This window comes from Muntiacus reevesi, chromosome 8 (assembly GCF_963930625.1).
Source record: "Muntiacus reevesi chromosome 8, mMunRee1.1, whole genome shotgun sequence".
Classification (NCBI taxonomy): Eukaryota; Metazoa; Chordata; class Mammalia; order Artiodactyla; family Cervidae; genus Muntiacus; species Muntiacus reevesi.
In genome coordinates, this window is record NC_089256.1 from 76,863,805 (window position 1) to 76,886,764 (window position 22,960).

Sequence of the window (22,960 nt, forward strand, 5' to 3'; positions counted from 1 at the left end):
GGTGAGCATAAAGAAGAGTCTCTAGGTATCAACATGAAGAGAATTTTTTTTTAAGTGGCTACATTGTGTTCAGATCACAGGAATCTGTTTCCTTTTCTAAAACCTGAAGCCTTTCTCTGGCTTCCAGACTTCTGGAATAATGTAATTAGAGACTGCAGGGGACAGAAATTTTGCCATGGCACAAATTGACATCTTAATTGGACTCATAACATGACATTAGCCTATCAGATTATGAGAAGTGAAAGTTTTAGTTGCTCAGTCATGTCTGACTCTTTGTGATACTATGGGCTGTAGCCTGCCAGGCTTCTCTGTTCATGGAATTCTCCAGGCAAGAATACAGGAGTGGGTTGCCATGCCCTTCTCCAGCGGATCTTCTGGAACAAGAGATTGAACCCAGGTCTCCCACATTTCAGGCAGATTCTTTATTGTATGACTCACCAAAGTATCCTACGTCAAACTTAATTCTAAGAAACAGACATTTAAAAAATCTTATAATCTCCAATTGTAATTTTCTCCAATTGTAATTTTCCAAGTTTACTCCCATTCTTCAACACATCTCTCAATCCAAAAATATAACAATCACCATCATAAGGTTGAGAGAGTAAAGTTTGAGAATCACATTTGTCCAGCAGATCCTTAATCTGTCCCTTAAAATTTCAAGGGGTTCCTCAATAACTTTTGGGGGGGTCTTTTGTCAAAAATCAGCTGCCCTGACCTTATATACTGGATAGCAAAAGCACACTCACATCACCCCTTCCACTGCCGTCTTGTTTGACTTGGAGATACTAACACGGGCCACGGCAGTAAAAGCACCAAGTCCTAACCACTGGATTGCCAGAGAATTCCCAAGAATCACTCTTGTTTCTAAAGGTATTCTAACCCAAACAGCCGGACAGTAAATGAGTAAAGGAAAGCCTTCCTGTAGATGAAAGGTTAAAGCCATCAGGTCTTCAGAGTCAGCCAAAGGATGAGGAAATATTTTGTATTCTTAATACCTCATTGTAAATATTAGATGTATGTCTGACTCTCAGTATCATAATAATGAACACTTAAAATTGCATTATGGATCTTTTTTTTTTCTTCTGCTGATCACATTTATAACATTTATTCATCCTTTAAGATTTTGATGTACTCACACTCCCAGGGAGCTCAGCTTGGGGCTCTGTGGTGACCTAGATGGGTGGGAAGAGGAGAAGGGGAGGGAGGTCCTGGAGGGAGAGGATATAGGTATACATGTAGCTGATTCACTTCATTGTGCAGCAGAAACTAACACAACATTATAAAGCAACTATACTTCAATTAAAAAAAAGGGTTTAGTTTAGGCATCACGGTTAACCGAAGAGTTAGTGGTGCTCTTAATAACGATTTCCTTGTACATAATTCAGTTTCAGGGCTTTCACAATGTTTTACTCCTTCTCGCTCTTCATCTGTCTTCTCCAATGACTCATGAAGTCTTTTAAAAATGCATGTTTTATAATATTTACCTGTTTATTTGTAGATCTCAGATGGATCTGAAACATTAGACACTCAATAAATGTTTTGATAAATGAACAAACTAAATCTTCCTCAATACCACCCTACTTTCTTGTGTCAAAAAGTTTTTTGCTCACTTCCCACATGTTTTTTCTCCAAATAATTGATTTTAAGGTAGGTAGTTCCACTTACCCAAAGAGTTTAACCATACTGTCTTTAACCTCATGCATATTTTTTTTCTTTACTATAATCCCAGATTGTCTTCTTTATCTTTGAGGTAATATATGGAACGTGTGTCATTCTGGAGATCCCTGGGATTCTCTCATGCTAGTTTTCTATTTTGAGACAACCTACCAGTTATTATAATATTGAAATATATTATCGATATTAACTGTTTTTTTATAAGCTCCTGTTTTGTGATTCAATGCAAGAAATGGAAATCATAAATCACTTACAAATTTTCATAAATACTGGTGAATGAAATACTAGGCAGTTTTATGCAGAATTCCAATATTCATTTGTATCCTTTGCCACCTCGGATGGTAATATCCTTTAGTATATATTTTTCAATATTAGTCTGCTGCAGCCTTGGTATTTGTTGGGCTCATTTCAATTTATTATTCAAATGCAAATTGGAACTGCCGAATTTTACATGACTTATAGCTAATGTTCCAAATAATGTTTGTTTTCATTTTACTAAGCAGTAGCACAAGGGGATTTAGTATGACAATGGAACGCAAAGCTCCATCATTCACAGTCAAGAGAGAGATGTTTGATTCTGGCCTCTCTAAAAACCTTCAGTGCCAGTCACCAATTATCATTTTCCAACTTGCCAGGATTATTCCAGCTTTGCTCTGATGCACACACCATCCTCCTGAATTTAGTAGAGTTGGCTCTGAGCACTCCAGATGGACCACCAATATCCAGGAACAATTCTTCTGGAGTTGGGGTGGGAGAAGATGTTTTCATGTAGTATAATCCTCACATGGGACCAGCAATCTGGGTGAAATTTTGCAACTCCTTTTCAAAGATAGCTTTTTCACTCTTGCCACGATTCTGCCAGAAATGTACTTTTTTACATTTGCCATCTCACTTGGCAAAGTACCTTTCTGAATAAGATTGGTATCATATATAGTATTGTGACAAGAGAGGGGGAGTTAAAAACACAAAACTTAACTGAGCATTTTGTGTCTAATAGAAAACCTCCCCTACTTTAGCTCCTTTTCACTTCTGCAAAATAAACAATCAAAACCCCAAGAGATCAATACCTGGAGAGAGGTCACTTTTTGCTGAACAGAAATGTAGTATTCCAGTTAGAAGATAATACTTCATCCTCATGCTACAATAAAAAATGCATTTTAAATTTAAGTAGGTAAATATTTCAAAGGTGGCGGCGGGGGGTGGTGATGTGGCATCCCAATTGCTGTAATGAAAAGAAAACTTAAATCATCAACATATGATAAGCTAGAGGAAGTTTTGTGACTATGGCAACTTTGTCAATGCGACTTTACTCCTCTATTTGTATCAGTGATATATTTGAAGGTGGGTACCCTTTTTGATTCTTCAGTTCCAAATTGTCTGCTTCATTTTATTGATACTGTTGGCTGAGAAAGCCTTTTGTATGTATTTCACTGTTAGAATGAAAATTTACAGAAATCAGTAATTTAGATTACGTCTGTGCTTCTCTTTGTAATTGTTCCTCTGCAGCAGAGGAAAGGAGCAATATAGTTGTAGCTGTGTAATAGAAACATGGCATTCAAGGCAACCGGACTCAAGAGAGAACAAGGACCACATAACTTTCCTAGGTGGCTCAGCTGTAAAGAATCCACCTACTAAAGCAGGAGATGCAAGAGAAGGTTCAATCCCTGAGTCGGGAAGATTCCTTGGAGTAGGAAATGGCAACCCACTGCAGTATTGTTGGCTGGAAAATTCCATGGACAGAGGAGTCTGGCAAGCTACAGTTCATGGGGTTGCAAAAGTCAGACATGACTGAGCTCACACACGTACAACTTCCAGTGTTGGGGATAATCTCAGAAAGACTTCTCCCAGGCCTGCCTGCAAGATGATTGGTTCTTGTTTGTAACTTTCTTTCCACAAATATTTTTTGAGCATACAGTATATGACAGCATTATGCAGGTAACCTATAAACATCACATAACTGCTGTCTTCATTTTACTTAGTAGAATTTCCCAGTGTAATTTGGCAAGAATCAAGAAGAGAACATTTAGGGAAAGACTACTGATTCATGGCAAAACTGCTATGCTTATATATTAAAAATGTATATGGACAAAGGACATGGATAGACTATACCTCAAATAGATAAAAATTTGAAACAACTTTTGACATAATATAATCAGTAATACACAAGAAAAAAGAAAATTAAAGCAAAATACCCCATTTCACATATATTAAGTTAAAAATGCTATATATAAATAGATGCTATGTAATATGTAATGTCATCTATACATAGAGATCATTTATATATACCAGTGAGTATGAGCAATTCTAAAATTGTTCCGGTTTTCAATGTGAATGAGAAAGTAAGTAAAAATCTTTTTATGAGAAATGAGCAACATTTATGAAGAAAAATTAAGGGCACATGGATATAATTCCATGCACTGAAATTTACCCTGTGTGGAAAAATCAAAAGAAAAGTTGGTTATGTGCATCAAGATGTTCAATGGATTTTTGCCTATAATACTAAAAAAAAATTTAATGCAGCCCAAATGTCTATTACTAAGGGAAGGTTAAGTCAATTATATTTTAACTAGATAGAACAATGTACAGATGGAAAATGATGATTGTGAATATGTGTCACTTGAAAAATGCTTATTTCTATGTAGGAGAAGCAGAATAAATGCTGAATTCAGTTAAAGAATTCTGGTATACATAGACGATACATGGAAAAATGAAAGAATGTGACTCCCTGGGATGGCATTATTTTGGATGATCTTAAAGAATGTTCTGATTGTAGTTTTAATGTTTTTACAGACTTCATAATAGGATCACATTTTATGATCACAACCAATATTGAGTATTCAGGGAGAATTAATGTAGCTTCTTCTGTTTGCTCCATTTTCTTTACCAAACATAAAGTTTACATAAACAAAATCTACCCTTACAGAAAACAGCTCAGAAAGTTAAAAAACAAAAAATGAGTCATGTAACCACAATCACAATCAAGATAGGAAATAAAGGACAGAAAAAATTCTATCCTCCCAAATTCTATCCTGCCCCTAGAATCAACCTCTGCTCCCATGCTAAGCTTTGGTTTTTTATTTCCCATAGTTTTGCTTCTGAAAGGATGATATGTAGGTAGAATTATAGAATATGTAGTTTTTTTTGAGTCTGGCTTATTTTACTCAGCATAACACATCTGTGATTTTGAAATGCTATTGTGTGTATTGGTAGCTTTTCCTTCTTGCTGCTTATTGATTTCTCATTGTATAAATGTACCACCATAATTTTATCCATTCCTTAGGGGAGGGACGTTTGGGTTGGATGTAGTTTGAGGGCAATCACACATAAAGTTGCTATATAAACGTGTATTTATAGGTTTTCTTTTTGTATTCTAGTTATTTTGAGATATTGTTAAATTCACATGTATTTGTAAGAAATAACACAGATGAATCTTGAGTTGCTAATAGTAACATTTGCAAAACTATAATATAACAGCATGACCAGTATATTGACAATGACTTGGGGTCCTGTTAAAATCTGTTTTAATAGGCAATTAACCTGTTGTGTTTAGCATATAAGTCCTGGCCTATTGTGGGCTGTTTCCAAAGCATCATTAAAAGTGCTTATTTCACATCTTTATATCTTCTTTGGTGAAATTTCTATTTGGATCTTTTACCCATTTTATTTTTTATTATTGACTTTTAAGAGTTTTTAATCTATTTTGGATACAAGCCCTTTATCAGTTTTTACCAGTGGTTTACAAATATTTTCTCTGGGTTATGGCTTGTCTTTTTATTGTTTAACCTTGTTTTGAAGAGCACATATTTTAAAGTTGGAGGAAGTTAAATTTATTAATCTATTCTTTAATGAGTCATTTTATAACCAATTTTTATTTAATTTTCATATAAGGAAAGTTGCTTTTGAACTGTGGTGCTACAGAAGGCTTTTAACACTTTCTTGGACTGCAAGGAGATCAAACCAGTTAATCCTAAAGGAAATCATCCTTGAATATTCATTGGAAGTACTGAGGCTGAAGCTCCAATACTTGGACCCCCTGGGGCGAAGAACAAATTCATTATAACAGACTCTGTTGCTGGGAAAGATTAAGAGCAGGAGGAGAAGGTGGTGACAGAGGATGAGGTGGTTAGATAGCATCACTGACTCAATGGACATGAATTTAAGTGAACTCCAGGGATAGTGGAGGACAGGGAAGCCTAGTGTGTGGCAGTTAATGGGGTCACAAAGAGTCAGACACAACTTAGCAACTTAATTACAACAACAAAGTTGCTTAAAATGAAGACTCTTCATTGTTTCACCTATGGATATGCAATTTTTCCAGCACCATTTACTGAAAAAAGGATTCTTTCTCCATTGAATTTCCTTTCATGTTTACTGATAATTGAACATACATGGGTAAATCTATTTCTATTTCTGAAATCTCCAGTTCCATTGGTCTATAGGTTTATCTTTAGTTTTAAACTTTTTATTTTGTATTGGGGTATAGCCAGTTAACAAACAATGTTGTGATAATTTCAGGTGAAGAGTGAAAGGACTCGGCCATACATATACATGTATCTATTCTCCCCCAAACTCTCTTCCCACCCAGGCTGCCACACAACACTGAGTAGTCTCATGGTTATCCATTCTTGGTTCTTCTTGGTTATCCATTTTAAATATACCAGTGTGTACATACCCATCCCAAGCTCCCTAATCATCCCTTCCCCCATTAGTGCCCCCAGCAACCATAAGGTTGTTCTCAAAGTCTGTGAGTCTGTTTCTATTTTGTAAGTAAGTTCATTTGTATCATTTCTTTTTAGATTCCACAAAGAAGGGATGCCATAGGATATTTCTCCTTCTCTGTCTGACTTCACTCAGTATGACTCTCTGTAGGTCCATATGTTGCACATGGCATTATTTCATTGTTTTTTATGGCTGAGTAATATTCCACTGTATAAATGTGCCACATCTTTTTTATCATAGGTTTACCTTTATTCCAAAACTATCCAAAACGAACCAAAACTATCCTGGCAGTTGTTACACATTTAGAAATCAGTTATTTCAATAATTGAAACCTCAAACTTTGTTTTGTTTGTTTGTTTCCAATCATCTTGTCAGTTTCTTTAAAAAAGCCTATTGAGATATGAGATATCAAATGGTATTGTCCAAGGGCACAGAGCCCCAGTGTTAGAAGATTATTTTTTGTTCCCTTTTCCCAGCTGTAGTGGTTTTTTTTAAACAGTCTTTAAGGCAACGTGCTTTCCTGTCCTAAACCCAGGTATCTAAGTCTTTTCCATAGGAGAGATAGATGAGAAGAGTCTGGAGAAGGATTTTGTGCTTTTTCTACAACACTCTCTAACACCTTCATCTGGAAGGAGGTTTTTATCATTCTTTACAAGTCTTTATTATTCCTACATAGTCTTTCTTGTAAGAAAATTTTGTCTTTGAAGAATCTTCATGAGCCGATGTGAATTCACCTTGTATCTGTGGCCTCAGGGATTCTGTATTCTCATTTCTGTCCACAACTGGCCTATAGCTATTTTACCTGAATTCTTTTTACCATTCTCATTGGCAACAGATTGTCCCCTGGGTAAACAAGTGCTCTATCCCCCCAAATTCTACCCTGCCCCTGAGAATCAACCACTGCTCCCATGCTCAGATTTTGATTTTATTATTCTTGGAGGCAACTTTTCCCCTTGGATTTCAGGTCAATGTTTTTTTCTGAGACCTCAGCTCTCTGATGGGTTCAAGAAAGTTGTAGATTTGTTGATTATCTGGTATTTTTGTTTATTTTTGCTATAATAGAGGAAGAAATACTCTTTAGCTTTCTGTATTTTAAGCACAAGTTATAAATCTCTCTGATTTGTTCTAGGATATGGCAAAATATTTGAGTAGAATTTCAACTTTCACTTGAATATGACTTTTGGATTAACCTGTCTAGCCAAACTGATTTGAATCATAGACAAAGTCATGTTGTTGTTGCTTATTCTCTAAGTCCTGTCTGACTCTTTTGCGACCTAATTGACCACATGCCAGGTTCCGCTGTCCATTGGATTTCCCAGGCAAGAATATTGGAGTGGATTGCCATTTTCTTCTCCAGGGGATCTTCTTGACCCAGGGATCAAACTCATATTTCCTGAATTGGCAGGTGAATTCTTTACTGCTGAGCCACCAGGGAAGTCTGGACAAAGTCATAGCCATGCACAATTTATCCATAGCTTTATAATACTTGTGACAAGAATGAGTCATATCTTTAGTTGCTTTGGTTGGTTGTACATAAGCATATGGTCAAAGTGAAACTACCTATAGATAGGGTTAGAGGATACTACCACAGACAATTACTGGTTGACAGACTACTATTTATCTCCTATATGCTAGCATTTTGCATATATTAGGTCTAATTGTCTGCAACATCGCTTTCAGGTAAAGGCTATGGTCCACTGTCTAAAGATTAGCAAATTCAATCTAAGGAAGGTTAAATTTTTATTATTACTGTTATTTTTTGGCCACACTGTGAAGCTTGAGAGATCTTAGTTCCCTGACCAGGGATTGAACCATGCCCCCTGCAGTGGAAGCTCAGAGTTTTGACCACTGGGCCACCAGCGAAGTCCCTAAGGAAGATTAAGATATCCTCAGGTAGCAGAGGCAGTAAGAGGCAGGGTCCTAATGTAACTGTAAGTTTAGCTCCAAAACAAGTCTTTATCTTTTTCTTTCTCTTTAACATTCATGTAACCTCAGATTTCACTGTATGATCATACATTTTTGACACTTGGAAGGGCCATTGGATTTTAATTTCTTTGATGAGATTTAAAACAATACAAACAACAACAAATAAACAAAGTTGCCTCATTTCATGGGAAATAGATGGGGAGAGAGTCGAAACAGTGTCAGACTTAATTTTTTTGGACTCCAAAATCACTGCAGATGGTGATTGCAGCCATGAAATTAAAAGACACTTACTCCTTGGAAGGGAAGTTATGACCAACCTAGATAGCATATTGAAAAGCAGAGACATTACTTTGCCAACAAAGGTCCATCTAATCAAGGCTATGGTTTTTCCAGTGGTCACGTATGGATGTGAAAGTTGGACGGTGAAGAAAGCTGAGCTCCGAAGAATCGATGCTTTTGAACTGTGGTATTGGAGAAGACTCTTGAGAGTCCCTTGGACTGCAAGAAGATCCAACCAGTCTATCCTAAAGGAGATCAGTCCTGGGTGTTCATTGGAAGGACTGATGCTGAAGCTGAAACTCCAATACTTTGGCCACCTCATACAAAGAGTTGACTCATTGGAAAAGACCCTGATGCTGGGAGGGATTGGGGGCAGGAAGAGAAGGAGATGACAGAGGATGAGATCACTGGATGGCATCACCAACTCAATAGACACGAGTTTGAGTAAACTCCGGGAGTTGATAATAGACAGGGAGGCCTGGCCTGCTGCGATTCATGGGATCACAAAGAGTCAGACACGACTGAGCGACTGAACTGAACTGAACTGAATCTAAGGGTTCCAAAAGTGGGCAGTGATGGTTAAAGTGCTGTAACAGTCAGGTTTTATCTTAATGCTTATTTTTTGTTCATAATAAAGTTTTATTTTCCAGCATAATATTTACCTCAGGCAGCTCTTGACCTATTTTCCAGATTGAAATTGATTTTAATCCTTAATTTTCAATCTGTTGAAATGTGATAGAAGATTTAATGTCGATTTGGTGATTTAATCAGTTTAAAATAAGTGCATAGGTATGCTTTTAGTGAATCAGAGTGAGTTTGCCATGAACTTAATAAATATTAAGTTGGTTAATATTTGTTCCAACTGTATAGTTCTTTACTAGGTCATTCCTTGGCCTAATTTGTTGTTGTAAATTGCGTTGTTTAGAGCCCCACTTCACCCTAATCATCTGTTTTAGGCTCTATAAAACTGATTTCTTCTTCCTTGGGCACAATTTTTAATCTCTCAAAGTTTTAAGTATTTGCTACAGTTTGCCTGAGAAAGGTTTGAGATATAGTTTTATTTTGATTCTGCTAATTATAAAGTCTCACAAGAATCAGACTCCTCTTTAATTAAAAGCAGATAGTATTCCAACAGGCTATCATTTGCAACAACAAAGCCCTTCTGAAAAAATGACTTTTGGCAAGTAAATGCAAATATATCTTTTGGGTAATTACCTATCTTGTTCCATATTGAAAGCTTTGTGTTGCAAAAATTAAGTAAAACATCAAGAAATGTTCAGGTATATTGCTTCTGAGATAATATAGGAAATGAGGTCAGGAAAATCATCTGAATATAGAGGAATAAAAAACATAAATGAGCATCTTTTTAAGATTCTGAGTAAATGTGAATGCAATAAACTATTTCTAGGTTTCATCTTTGCTAAAGGCTTTGCTTTATGACTGATCCTTTTTGGAAAATATGCTGTACAATTGATCAAATCTAATGTAAAGGTAATTGTTGCACATTACTTTGGTAATTCTCAAGAAGTGCATTTCTGACTATTTAAAAGACAGTTATGATGTACAAGACTTCAATATACAACTTTGTTTGCAAGTACAATTCATTTTTAATACAAATTAAAATTATCTTAATTGTGTTAGATAAAAATCACCAACTTCAATTTTATATGCTGACTGAAATGTGTCTTTTTGAAAGTCAAATAACTTTACTCACTGTGCATTTTGAATGATGAGTTTTCTCCACCTGAAAGATATTTGGTTCTATAATTTTAAAGATGTTGATCCTATTTAGATGATGATTTTTGTGAAATTTATTGAGCATACTATTCCAGCTATTTATACTGATAAATCGTCATACTATTCATGACATTCTTGGGCTTCAGGAAGAAAAAACAACAAAAAAATAAAGAGTCCATAAAGCAAAAACATTCTGAATGGAAAGTTATATTGATATTCTTATTATTTACCAACAATAGGTTTATTTATAGTAGATAATGAGAGTAATCACCCTCAAAGGAGAAGTTAGAGGATTATTCTAGTTTGGGATTTTATCCAAAATACATGACTTTATTCAGAATAGATTTTATATAAAGACAGAGACACTTCTCTTGTGGTCCAGTGGGTAAGACTCTGCCTTCCAATGCAGGGGACACGCGTTTAATCCCTGTCAGGGAACTAAGATCCTACATTCCACGGGGCAACTAAGCCCATGTGCCACAACTAGAGAGAAGTCCAAACTCTGATGCAGTCAAAAACAAATAAATAAATATTTAAAAAATAAAAATTGAATAAATAAGATTATCATATGCATTTTAAGTGACATTGTAAATGATAATGAATAGTGGGTTCTTGATGATGACTATAAGATGGCAATTTAAAGAACCACATCAAAGCATTTCCACTTGCTTGATAAAGGCGTAAGAATGTGTGGGTGCTTGTGTCTGTGTGTGTGTCATGTGTTTCAGACACTCTGATAAGAATCTGTCTGCTGACTCTTTCAAGAGCTGGGTTTCATTTTTTAAGAAAAAACATGCAGATTTGTGCATGACTCCCCTTTAATTAAGTGACTGCATTTCAATAGGGAAGTTAGTTCAACATACCTAATTTCACACCATCTTTTTTATAGGTGGTTTAACATTGGGAGTTATATAAACCTCCACAAGATTTGGTTGATTTCAAAATATGACTATTCTAATGAAAAAACTAATAGACTTTTTGATGACTTTGTGCCCTCTATCTCTGAAATTGTAGACAGTAACACTCTCGTTAGCTTGCCCAGCTCAAAAATATCTGGCTAAATAAGTCCATTTCCAGAATTTCCAGTATCTGGATCTCAGTTTTATTGAAAGCTCTCCAAAATGTAAGATGTACTTTTCATGAACAACACTCTGCATGCAGAATCCCATGATGACTTTTTAAAAATGGTAATATATATCCATTTTTTATGAAGTTATGTATTTTCTAAATGGAGATTTCATTTTCCCTAATTATGTTGATGATGTTTATTTTTAAATTAGATTTTTACTATGTCATGTCTTATATTTTGGTTTTAAACAAATTTGAACTTATTTTTGTATATGATATGAGAAACTGTTCTAATTTATTGATTTACAGTTAGCTGACCAGCTTTCCCAGGACCACTTGCTCAAGAGACTGCCTTTTCTCCTTTGTGTATTCTTGCCTCTTTATCATAGATTAATTAACCACAGGCGTGTGGGTTTATTTCTGGACCCTCTATTCTGTTCCACTGGTCTATATGTCTATTTCTGTACCAATGTCATGCTGCTTTGACTACTGCAGCTTTATAGTATTGTCTGAAGTCTGGAAGGATTATGGTTTCAGTTTTGCTAGTTTTCCTCAGAATTGCTTTGGCAATTTTGGGTCTTCTGTAATTTCATATAATTAAGATTTATTTATTCTAGTTCTGTGAAAAATGTCATGGATATTTTGATAGGGATCATACTAAATCTGTAGATTGGTTTAAGAAGATGTGGTATATCTATGCAAAGAAATATAACTCGGCCATAAAAAGAATGAAATATTGCCATTTGCAACAACATGGATAATCTGACATGGATTATCACACTAAGTGAAGTAAGTCAGAGAAATACAACTATTGTATTATATCACTTGTATATAGAATATAAAAAATGTTACAAATTAATCTATACACAAAACAGAAATAGACTCACAGACACAGAAAACAAACTTGTGTTTATTAAAGGAGAAAGGGAGGTGAGGAGTGATAAATTTGGAGTATGGGATTAACAGAAGCATACTACTGAACATAAAATAGACAAGCAACAAAAGCTTATCATAGAGCATAGGGAAGTATATTCAATATCTTGTAACAAACTACAATGGAAGATAATCTGAAAATACATGGATATAAACATATATATATATAAAAAACTGAAAAAAAACTACTAATGTAATTAAAGGATATTAATCCTTAAAACCTGGGATTTTTGGGCTCCAAAATCACTGCAGATGGTGGCTGTAGCCTTGAAATTAAAAGACACTTGCTTCTTGGAAGAAAAGCTATGACCACCTAGATAGCATATTAAAAAGCAGAGGCATTACTTTGCCAACAAAGGTCCATCTAGTCAAAGCTATGGTTTTTCCAGTAGTCATGTATGGATGTGAGAGGTGGACTATAAAGAAAGCTGAGCGCTGAAGAATTGATGGTTTTGAACTGTGGTGTTGGAGAAGACTCTTGAGAGTGCCTTGGACTGCAAGGAGATCCAACCAGTCTATCCTTAAGGAAATCAGTCCTAAATATTCACTGGAAGGACTGATGCTGAAGCTGGAACTCTAATACTTTGGCCACCTGATGCAAAGAGCTGACTCATTAGAAAAGACCCTGATGCTGGGAAAGATTGAAGGCGGGAGGCGAAGGGGATGGCAGAGGATGATATGTTTGGATGGCATCACCAACTCAATGGACATTAGTTTGAGTAAACTCTGGGAGTTGGTAATGGACAGGGAAGCCTGGTGTCGATGGGTTCACAAAAAGTCAGACATGACTGAGTAACTGAACTGAACTGAACTGAATCCTTAAAAAATTCAAGCCCATTGTCATTGGGTAGCTGTTGATTACTGTTAATATCTGAGAGACAGATGTATTCTCTTTTAGCAGCTGCTGCTGCTGCTGCTAAGTTGCTTCAGTCGTGTCCGACTCTGTACGAACCCATAGACGGCAGCCCACCAGGCTCCCCTGTCCCTGGGATTCTCCAGGCAAGAACACTGGAGTGGGTTGCCATTTCCTTCTCCAATGCATGAAAGTGAAAAGTGAAAGTGAAGTCGCTCAGTCGTGTCCAACTCTTAGGGACCCCATGGCCTATAGCCTACCGGGCTCCTCCGTCCATGGGATTCTCCAGGCAAGAGCACTGGAATGGGTTGCCATTTCCTTCTCCTCTTTTAGCAGAAAGCTGGTCAAATGTCATTAAGTACATATAAGAAATCAAATGACAATTTACAGCTTATAGATAAGGTGTATAACAATATCATCTTATCTAATCTTAGAGAAGATAAAAAGATATAAGCATAATATTTTAGATTAGATGATAGTGCAGCATAAACCTAGTTCTTAGATTTAAAATTAATAAACAAATAATGAAGAAACTATTCAATAGTCTTAGCAGTTTAGTAAAGTGAAAAAAAGTGAGTCAACATAATGGCCTGTGCTTACTGCTTAGTAAATAAGCTAGATGTTGAGGTTTTATAAAAAAGTCTCTCTATCTGTCTTTCTATTGTCACTAAGGCTGGAACCCTATGAAGCGTCTCTGCAGGTTTAGTTGTAGTGGATAATGTAAAACTCGGTGGGTTGGTCATTAGTACATGTAAAATGGACCAATTCTAAAAAGACCTTTATAAATTACTATGGTATAATCACTATCTAGCTTCTAAATCCATCTCCCTAGGGATGTGAATTGGAAATAATGATGAGTTTCACATAGTGAGGAGCCTTAGTAGATAATGGTGACAGGAAAGATTTGGCTGAGCATGTGGAGAAATAGCAGAATCTGGGAATATGGTACTGAATTTTAAAGACTAGACTCTAAAATAATAATTAAGTATATTCCTGTGAGGATGTGCTCCACATCTCAGGGCATAGTAATAGTAAATTTTGATTGGTTTAGTTAGAAATTTACATAGGAAGACTTTAGAAATTTCTCACTTCCAAATGACACTTATAACTGTGCAAAATGATTATTTTTTTTCTCTACCCTGAATGTGACATTACTACTACTCTGGGTGGCTTAGTAAACAAGGTATAAAAGTTTGTTCCATGACTGCATATAAGTGAAAGTCATTCAGCCATGTCCGACTCTTTGCAACCCCAAGGACTATACAGTCCATGGAATTCTCCAGGCCAGAATACTGGAGTGGGTAGCCGGTTCCTTTGCCATACAACGTGCTTTTTTTGATTTTTTTTAAGGCTAGATAACCTGTTTTCAAGTTTTGGATTTTGGTTCCTTAAAAATAAGATAATCAGAAATAGACCCACAGACATAGAAAACATCCTTATGATTACCAAAGGGGAAAGGAAGGAAGGATAAATTAGAAGTTTGGGATTATCAGATACATTCTGTGCATGCATGCATGCTAGGTCACTTCAGTCATTTCTGACTCTTTGCGACTCTATGGACTGTAGCCCATCCTCTGTCCGTGGGATTCTCCAGGCAAAAATTTTGGAATGGGTTGCCCTGCCCTCCTCCAGGGGATCTTCCTGACCCAGGGATCGAACCCGCGTCCCCTGTGTCTCCTTCATTACAAGCTTATTATTTACTGCTGATCCACCAGGGAAGCCCCTGATATATACTACTATATATAAAATAGATAACCAGCAAGGACCTACTGTGTACACAGGGAACTATACTTAATGTTTTGTAATAATCTATGAGGGAAAAGAATCTGAAAAAAAATTTATTTATATACACTCTCTCTCTATATATAAATATATATACATACATATACAAATGCATATATATGTATGTATCTGGATCACTTTATTGTATGCTGAAACTAACACAATGCTATAAATCAAGTACACTTCAATTTTAAAAATTGAAAAAAAAAAAAAAGGAAAACAAATTTGCACTCCTTTAATGGTGCTGGATGACTTCTTCTCCTATGTGGATTAGTGGGTTTATGGAGATACTTGGACAATCTAGAATGGCATAAATTCTAGAGGCTTTCAGTTCACATGGTGTCATCACATGGCCTTTTTATCCTGAGTGACTGACACGTGAAGAGGTGGAGGTTCTACTTGATGTTACTAACCCAGTGAATGTGGAAAGATGACCTCTCCCTCACTTCTTCTTGGCCTTTAGTACTTCCATGAAAGCATATGATTCCTGGGGTCATTTTGCAGCTATTAGTGGAAAATTTAAAATAATTATCCTGGAAATTCCCCATCCTGAAAGTGCCTACCATGGGTTATCTTGTTATACTGGAATTTGTTTATGCAAGTAGTCTGTGGCTTTCTAGCTAAACACATCTTAAATGATAGAATCTTTTTTTGTTCAGTATATTCTCTGTGCTTAAAGCTTTTAATATCCCATGGGCCCTATATCCTCACTGGATTAGGGTTCTCTACAGATAAAGATTGATAAGATATATGAGATATATGGAAAAAATATATATTCTGAGGAATGGGTTTCCCAGGTGGTGCTAGTGGTAAAGACCTGCCTGGCAGTGCAGGAGAGTCAGGTTTGACCCCTGGGTTGGGAAGATTCCCTGGAGAAGGGCATGGCAACCCACTCCAGTATCCTTGCCTGGAGAATCCCATGGACAGAGGAGCCTGGTGGGCTACAGTCCATAAGGCAGCAAAAAGTTGGACATGGCTGTTGTTACTTAGCACACACACAACTATGGAGGCTGAGAAGTCCCACCATCTGCTGTCTGCAGGCTCCAGGAAAGCTGGCATTGTAGTTCTAGTCCGGGCCGGAGGGCCTGAGAACCAAGGAGCCCCATGGTGTACATTCTATCTGAGTCCAATGGCCTGAGAACCAAGAACATTGATATCTGAGAGCAGATATAGATGGCTGTTCTAGCTCAAGCAGAGTGCAAAATTGCTCTTTCTCTGCTTCTTTCTATTCAGACCCTGGATGGATAGGCTGAAGCCCAATTGCACTGGTGAATAGAATCTTTTCTACTTAGTCTAATAATTCAAATGCTGAGTTCTTTCGGAAACACCCTCACAGATACACCCAGAAATATCAATAATATTTTACCATCTCTCTGGGCAACCCTTAGCCCAGCCAAATTGACATGCAAAATTAACTTTCACATTGATTACTCTACTTCAGAGTCACACTGGTTATTAATTTTGCTAATGAAATGTGGAACCCAAAATTGAAGATTATATCCTAGACAGGATGACCAGTGTTGCTTGAGAGAATCTTTCTGTTTTTGCCAGTGCTATAAAAAATTAAATTAGCATTCTAGGTAATTCCAATAAGCTGTTTGCTTTGATGTGGTTATTAGTAAAAAATAAACAAACATAAAAATGACATTCCATAAAACAAAGTAACATAACAACACACTTTGCATCCACTGTGAGGCCAGACATTTGCCTTCTTGTATATTGTTTAAAATAAAAGCATAACACTTAAATAATTCTCTGAAATAATTCAAACAAATAATTCAAATAAAGGTAAACTGAAGACAAAACAATGGGTCTTTTTATTTCCATTGCTCAAACACGCATCCCACTCAAGAAATAACAATTTATGGAAAATTCTTTCAGAATTTTTTCAAAGCATTTATTTTTATTTAGTATTATTTACATGGTATGTATTTGTGCAAATTTTTATTTTTTACTTTCAATATATATTGATAAATTTTTCCTATTGGTGATTGCCACTTATAGATCTAGACATATTTTTAACTGCTTCTAGCATTCCATGACACAAAAATGTTTAAAAATACATTTAACTACTTCATTATTAATAGGTATTTCAACATTTTCTAATTTTTGTTATTACAGTGAAATACTGAACAGTGCTATCCATTTTCTTTATGTATCTGGATGGGTATTTTTTTGTAATAGATAAATTTAAAAATAATTGAGTCAAAGAATTTGTGCTTTTAAATGTTGAATATTGTATCAGTCATAGTTCAGTAAAGAAAACACAAATACTACAAGCATTATGAAAATAAAGGGTTCATTATAGTGATTATAGCTTATATAAATGTAGGCTGGAATTTTTGTTGTTCAGGAAAATGAATTTTGTTAGCAGTGTGTATGGTTAATGTGATAGAAGACATATAAGGGAATAATAAAAGGACCTTGAAAAATGGAACTAACACTTTGATACCTGAAATTTGGAAAATTTATGAAGAATATATAGCTATATATCACAATGGCTAACTGTGGCTAAAAGATTGATTTTGAAAAAGAAATAATATAAAAACATATTAGATGGATTAATCATGAACAAAGGCACGGAACCTGGAATGCAGTGGGTATAACCAGGATTTAAAAATTATTCCACTTTGAAAAAATAAAAATAAAATAAAAATTATTCCACTTTGGATGAAGCATTGATCATTTGGATGAAAATAGTAGAATATAAAACCAAAGATGAGCTCATATCATGAGAGACAAGGTAGAAGGCTAGTTTTGTTTTCAGGCATAAGAAACAGAGGTGGAGAAATGTAGCAGTAATGGAAATGAAAAGACTAGAGCCAATTTGAGATTGTAGAGGTCAAAGATCCACAGTTTAGCATGTGAAAGGAGTTAGAATGTAAAAGAAGAGTCACATTTTTCTGTACATCTGTTGATGCAAATCTGCCTTAGCCAATACTGGTTAGCCCATAAATGAGCATCTTAAAACATTACAAACCATTGCCTTCTGTTTATAAGTCTGCAGGCGCTATTAAAATAGTTGAGCAGAAACCAAATGAGAAATAAGGGTTAAGAACTTTATCTGTTGTCCAGACATCTGTACCCTCAGCAAGCTGTCAGAGGAAAGGCTGCCTTGGAAGCCAAAGTCACCCAGGGGGCTAATCAGCTTAAACACATGACAAAAGTCACAGACAATTCCAAAGTGCTAATGACGTTAACTAACGATGCTGCTTGCCAAGGAGTTGCACATCACTGCCAAAAGAAAAAGAATGGTTCCCTCTGCTGAGCTCTTGGAATTCTTTTTTTTTCTTAATTTTTTCCCCTTTTTCAATTATATTTGGAGAGGATAGTAGTAGAGAGGAACTTATGAACACTCCATCTGGTGAGAAAACAGAGATCACAAAGTCTGGCTGGTTTGGGTGCCAAGGAAAGGTGGCTTAATAGCAAGTCAATGAGTGTTTGGGGATAGAGTACTGCTTCACGAATGTTTTTGCAGCCCCAGCTCACTTCTTAGGTTTTCCATCTTTTCCATGGCTGGCAGTGTGAGGAATTAATGATCACTCAAAATTATTTAAGAATCACTCTGCTCTCTGACTTTCAATCTCTCTGATCATATGACAAGCTAATAAAAATAAAGGTCTTGTGTGACTGGATTTCCCTCTTACTTTTCTCTATCAGGTTTCAGTGTGAAACTGCTAAAGAGCAAGAATGAATTGAAGTGTGTGTGAATCATTACTATGGAACTATTATTCCCTTGTCTTCTTGTCAGTCTGTTCACCAGAGTCTCTGGTTAAATTTTACTTCATTTCCTACACTTCTCAATTGACAGGAACAATGAAGTAATGGCACTATAATCTTGATTTTTTTGAAATGACATTTTGTGTTGGTAACTTTATTAGTTACTCTGTTTGAGACACTTTCTATTTGGGGTATCAGTGTGGTTCATCTTATATCTTTGTTCTTTTGTGAACTCTCAGGGTGACCATTTGAAAACTTTAAAATGTGGTCTTGAGAGATCTTTCTATCTTTTTTAATTTAAACTCACCTTAAGGTTAGTCTTTATTTTTACATAGATTTGTAGATCATGTTTCTGGTTTATAGTTCAAATATGTATTTTTCTATTTGCTAATAGAACATGGTCAAGAATGGTATTGTAAGGTGCATTGTAGTCTTGCACACACCACTCACTCATTTATTCTCTTCTATTTATTTAACAATTATTCACTGAGTAACATGTGTCATGCCCTGTTCTAAGCACTTGAGATTCAATAACAAACAAAATAGACCCCAAATGGGCCTATCTTTCGGGGATCCTAGTTCCTATGGAGAGAGACAGTAAGTGAAATATAATACTGGTTGTAAGTGTTGTGAAAAGGGTGCAGTGAATGCCAAGAGAAGTTAGAGAGGGACTGTGATTTTAAACAGGTGGTCAGAGAAGGTCTCACTTAGAAAATTGTATTTGAGCAAAAACCTTAAGGAGTTTAAAGATCAAACCATGTGATCACCATCTAAGAACATTTCAATCTGAAGAAACAGAAAATTTGAGGGTCCTGAGGAGGGAGAGTGTGTTTAGAGGACCACAGAAAGGCGACTGTAGCTCTGTGAAAGGCAGGAGGGGAGGAGAAGAAGATGAAATTGAGGGTGGGGAGTAGAAGGCGTGGAGGGGACAGGATAGAGCTTCAGAGAACTTGGTAAGGGCTTCGGTTTTTATTCTGAGGGAGAAGACTTTGGAGATATTTGTGCCAGAGAAGTGATGTTATCAGAGTTATGTTTCAAAGGATCATTTTGGCTGCTCAGATTTGCAATGGTGAAGCAGGAAGAACAATTAGAATGATCTCTGTGCTCTCATTTTAACATGAGACCTCCTCTGAATTCACAGCTTTAGTCTGACTCTAATATTTTTGGAAGTGTCGTAGAATTTGCATGTATATTTTACTCAAAAGAGAGTAGAGAAGAGCAATTGAGGACTTGAAATCAGAAAGCCAGTTATTGATCATAATTCCACCTCGGGCAAGTATCTAATTTCTCTGAGTCTGCATTCCTCTGATAGCATTTCCTTTCTTTTTTTTTAAATTAAATTTAATTTTTTTATTTTTCAGTGGGTTTTGTCATACATTGATATGAATCAGCCATAGAGTTACACGTATTCCCCATCCCGATCCCCCCTCCCACCTCCCTCTCCACCCGATTCCTCTGGGTCTTCCCAGCCCACCAGGCCCGAGCACTTGACTCATGCATCCCACCTGGGCCGGTGATCTGTTTCACCATAGATAATATACATGCTGTTCTTTCGCATTTCCTTTCTACATTATGGAGATGAATGGCACTAGTAGTAAAGAACCTGCCTGCCAATGCAGGAGACTTTAGAGATGTAGGTTTGATCCCTGGGTTGGGAAGATCCTCCAGAGGAGGGCATGGCAACCCACTCCAGTATTCTTGCCTGGAGAATTCCATGGACAGAGAAGCCTGGCAGGACACAGTTCATAGCTGCACAAATAGGCAGACATGACTGAAGTGACTTAGCACAAATGTGACAACACATGTAAAGTTATTCACATGGTGCATGCAAATAATAGGCATTCATTAAATGTTGTCTATTATTAGTACTTGCTATTTTATTGCTACATTTTCATATCATTTAAGAAAGAATGCATAATATTACATCCTTGGTAGTTATTGAAGAGGTAATCATGAGCCTCCATTTCAACCAATTATGTAAATAGTGTACCGTTTCCTTAAGGACACAAAGGAATTTCCTTGGGAATTTCTAGAGTAGGATAGATTCTTATCTGTCAACTGGTGGCCACACATCATTCTTAAAGCTCTGATTCTGCTTGAAAACAGACTGACACCCCAGATTAACCCTACAAAGCCATTTTACCTTCTCACTGAGAGTGGATGATAAGCTGAGTCAAATGCCTCAGAACATCAGTTTCACTCATCCTGCTCTCTAAGCTTGGCCACAATGGGGATGCATGTGGAAAAGCATGCACTTAGGGAGAAAACATTTTTGTATATATTGACATGCCTTAAAGGTTTGACTATTTGAGATTCATTCCAGCCTGAGAACATTTGGGAGAAATAAAGCTTAGATTCAAATGTTACATTTTTAAAGCAAGATGAAGGAGAGAAATGAATCTACCTGAATAATACAGACACAATTTTAATGGCCTGGAACTATTAGGAAAATCAGGCAATTTGATTCTGCCATTCCAATTTCTGGACTTAGAGGAGGTAGACAGACAATAGAGTCCCTGGAAAAGGAAGAAGAAGCTCATAGTGTTTAGATCTAATGCATGCTCCCAGGGAGTGTTAGTGGTAAAGAATCTGCCTGCCAATGCAGAAGATGTACGAGACTCAGGTTTGATTTCTGGGCAGTGAAGATCCCCTGGAGGAAGGCATGGAAACACTTCAATATCCTTGCCTAGTGAATCCCCATAGACAGAGGAGCCTCGTAGGCTACAGTCTATTGGGTCTCAAAGAGTTGGACGTGACTGAAGCAACTTAGCATGCACTCGTGCACTAGCCCGATATACTTATGTTAAAGGGCTTCCCTGACACCTCAGCTGGTAAAGAAACTGTCTGCAATGCAGGAGACCCAGGTTTGATCCCTGAGTGGGAAAGATCCCCTGGAGAAGGAAATTGCAACCACTCCACTATTGCTTAGGGAACCCCATGGACAGAGGAACCTGGTGAACTGTAGTCCATGGAGTCACAAAAGAGCTGGACACGACTTAGCAACTAGAGCAAACCATACAGTTACTAGAGACATCCAGGGCTTTTAAAATTTTTGTGAGAATTATTTTCTTGGGGTCTTTTGATCTCATTTGGTTGAGAGCAGTAATTTGTGGGATGCCCAGTTGGAGAACTAGGACTGCATCCTCTTTCAGAGTTGGGTTTGACACTAGAAAGTTAAGAGGCTAAAGTAAGTTCTAGAAGAAAAGCAGGGAACCGTTTTTCTTTTTACAAGACTTGCTTAGGTCAGAGGCTCTGTGGGAGAAAGATTAGAGCATACAAACTTATGTCTTTAATTATTCTGAGTCTTTTCAAAAGCTTTTTTATTTTTATTTATTTTTGGCTGCTCTGTGCTGGCACATGGGATCTTGCTTCCTGGAACAGGGTTGGAACCTGCACCCCCTGCAGTAGAACGCACAGTCTTTAACCAGGGAAATCCTGAAACTATTTAGATTTTATTCTCTCATAACATTACTTTGAGTTGCATAATAGTACTTTCACCCATTTTATAGATGTTGAACAGGTCTCAAAGCGCTAAAGATTCTGCTGAGATCTCAGACTGAGATAGTAATAAAACTAGGTCTTAAACTTGGACCCTCTTCCAACAAGATACTGTAATTTCTCCTTTTTTGAAGGATGTATTTGCTGGTCATTTTTTAGTGGTAGATTTTATATTGCAGTCTTCCAAATGGGATGTATGCTTACCAAAAAAAGCCATGTTGCTGAACATTAAAACTGCTAACTTGGATATGTGGTGTGGCAGATGCTCTAAAATGATGGTCATCATGACTGCGATCTTTAGTCAAAAGTGAAACTTTATGAGTGGCAGGGCTGCAGTCTTCCATATTTAAAAATATAATTAGTAAAACAATATCTATATAGAAAGAAATCTCATGGTCCACTGCTTGTAAGGAGAATTCTTGTACTTTATTGCTGGACCAGACTCTATATTGATGTAAGAACTTTGACTTCACACTTGATTGACTTGTACCTCTGTCAATCCAGATGGAAAAATGGGGAAAAAGCCAGAACTCACTGAAAACCAGATGCTGCATCTGAGCTGTGATTTCCTAAGTAAATGAATTACAAAACATTGCAGAAAAAAGTATGCTTTTGAAACATCTTGGTGAGACTCAGTCTTGTCCCATGTTTAAAAAATTAAATTTAAATTAAAACATATATATATACATATATATATATATATATATATATGAGAGAGGTTATAAACTTATGTGACAATAATTTGAACACAATGACATTGCAAGTCAGAAA